The sequence below is a fragment of the Rana temporaria genome, chromosome 11, assembly GCF_905171775.1.
Source record: "Rana temporaria chromosome 11, aRanTem1.1, whole genome shotgun sequence".
NCBI classification, from domain to species: domain Eukaryota; kingdom Metazoa; phylum Chordata; class Amphibia; order Anura; family Ranidae; genus Rana; species Rana temporaria.
The window spans coordinates 111,023,090-111,025,955 of record NC_053499.1 but is presented as its reverse complement, the minus strand read 5'-3'; the positions used below and the strand labels follow the sequence as shown (position 1 = coordinate 111,025,955).

General features: G+C 42.2%; 1 long non-coding RNA gene across 1 annotated transcript; it reads left to right on the top strand.

Moving 5' to 3' along the window:
• Window positions 1-290: 290 nt before the first annotated feature.
• Window positions 291-2,214, top strand: LOC120916924. The gene is made up of 5 exons (XR_005744141.1): window positions 291-795; window positions 928-1,015; window positions 1,180-1,298; window positions 1,627-1,781; window positions 1,930-2,214. It is a non-coding gene; the product is annotated as an uncharacterized LOC120916924 (long non-coding RNA).
• The last annotated feature ends 652 nt before the right edge of the window (window positions 2,215-2,866 follow it).

Sequence of the window (2,866 nt, the reverse complement as noted above, 5' to 3'; positions counted from 1 at the left end):
TTTTTCTTAAACAATATGCTTAGATCCACCAAGCTGTCCAAATTTAGGACCTAGCTGGTTCGCTCAGTGGCGTATTTGCCCAAACAAGGGCCGTCCCCATTCCCCCTTCCCTCCCCCTCTCCCAGGTTAGAAAGTTTTTTGTGACAAATCATGTGCAGCTTTTTTTTTCTCTTTGTTATTATTACAAGTAGAAGCAGCATTATTTAATATTACTGATCAATATTTACCTATTTGCCCACCGTGTGATGGACTCAAACATGTTATGCATGTACTTACATGCCTTTATATGTAAAATGCTTGTCATTTTTTTGTATTTCCTGCTCATCATGCGTCCAGATGTAATCAAATCAGTACCTGCCATACCCAAAAGTCACCACAACACCATGCGCCGTTGAGCAATTGAACTAGTGGCCAGGCAAGCCATCACAGTGTCTGGTCAGATGTTCTCATCCAGACCTTAGACCCTGTGATGGCAAACAGTAATGGTGTTTCCCCTCTGTTCTTTTCCATCTGGGAAACACCATGTCATACATCACACTGAGATTCCATCTCTCTCAGAGAACCCGTTCGCGGCTCTCTCTGCGCATGCGCGAAGTACGCGCATGTGCGGTGTATGTATCCCGGCCAGCCGGATGACTGTCAATCAATCTGACGTCATCCGCGCGGGGTATTTAAATTCAGCAAGAGCCTGTCACATTCAGGTTCTTTTGCTGAATGCTAACCAGGGCGGACGTCCAGCGTGGCCGCACGCCGATGCATCCCTTTGGATTTCTCTGTGATTGAGCACAGTAACAGGTATGCACACCTTTCCCCATGCAAACTTTTGAGCCATTTTTTATTTTTTTATTATTATGCTCTCATTACGAGCGCTCTCTTGTCTCCCTAACGGCTGACTGTTTTCCTCTCTCTGGGCTTTTCTTCTACTAGTACAATCCTCACCACTGCCGCAGTGCCATCTAGTGGCCGTTTTTGAGTTAACCCTCATTCCAGCTTCCAAATCCATTTGCTAATTAAGGTAAAAGACTTCAGTGCGTTAATACATTTTGGATTATAAAAGTCTCATAATGAGATTATAGTGTCTTCTCTTATGGAGCCTTTTTCTATGGCAAATTTCACGCAGTATATATCTTTATTTAATTTTGGATTGATACTATATATTCCTTGGCTTTTTGCATTTAGGAGAGGACTTTTGCGGACATTCTTCCACCTGTTGTCCTCACATTGCTTTTTCAACCGTGCGTTCTTTTGGCCCTTTGAACTGTTCCATTCACGTCCAGGTTATTATACTTCCTTACAAGGTATGTAATACCAGTAAAACATTATTCTTCTTTATTCACCAACCTACTAATTGATATGGTGAACAATAGAATATGGGATCCCGGTGTTGTGTGTGTTTGACATACTGCCATAATTGACATTCTAGTCCACTGAATACTTTTCAGGATGGATGCTGACTAAAAAATTCAGTTTGTTATACCACTCTTCTGACCATTTTATACTTACCCACACATAGTGGCTCCTGTCATTCACACATACTTATATTTTTTTCTTTTTCTTTTTCCTTTTATTTTTCATGGTCCCAATCAGTTTTGGACTTATTACCTGTTGTTTACCATTTACTTATAGATACCCCAACTAGTTCTACACTGCCCAACGGTGTATGGTGAATGTGGGTATGACTTATAGTACCAGACTCCACCCCACAAGGTGAATGGTCTGATTACAATTTGCATCTTGGACGCTGTTGAGCATTCTTCAAACTTACTAAGCACCGTTTATCGGTGAGTATCATAGTCATGGATACATGCATTTCTATTTGCTCAGAGGCCTTTATGTATTTTTATGAATGCCTTATATGCAATAATATTGTTTGTACCTTTGTATATATGTACATCTAATGACAACACTATATTGTCTTTTAATACCCAGAAGCTCCCGAAGAAGCGACGACGTCGCGAAACATGTCGAGCTGAACCCAATTTTAATCAGAACTCATCCTGTACCATCTTTCGAAGTTACAATGCCACCCAGCGCTTCTAGTGTATTCTATACATCCAGCCCTGTGGCTAATAGCGGTGTCTTCAGAAAGTGATAGGATTTGAGCTCTTTTGTGTATTCTATTATCTACTTTTTTCCTTTTTTCTTATTATTTAGAGCAATTGTTTTGTATACCTGTGTTTTGTATTTTCTAAATTAAAATATTTATAATCTTAAGATTTGGTGCCTACAAAGTCCAATCTCTCTCAGTCTAAGACTTATTGTCTTTTTCTACATACCTATACACACACAGATCCACACTCCTGCCGTGATTACCGGCAATCGCGGGTGTCCGGCATCAATCGCGGCCGCCGGGCACCCACGCCGGGTCACGAGCGGTGGCGCGGGCACCGCCAGCAGGGTGCGCGACCTAGATCGCCGGGAACGCAGAAAGTCATATGACGTCCACCCGGATCGAGGGAGGGTTCCTTCCGGCATCGTTTTACAATGCGCCGGTAGGGAAGGGTTAACCCTTAACGCATCATTAAAATCACTGCTCCTGAATCTTTAGGTGCAAACTACAGAGCACATGGCCAGGACACATCAAGTAGCTTTAGGTGCAAACTACAGAGCACACGGCCAGTACACAACAAGTAGCTTTAGGTGCAAACTACAGAGGACACAGGCAATAAACCACGTAAGAATACTGCAGCTAGCACAATCACCTGCCTGTAAATTAGGAAGAACTGATCTAGCTAAACTATACAGTGTATACATATATGTACAACACCTGGGATGTATATATATCCTCTACACAATGTAACATTAACTGATTAGCCTGCCTGCTCTATCTACCTGCAAAAAATGGCACTCTCTCTGTCTCTCTCTG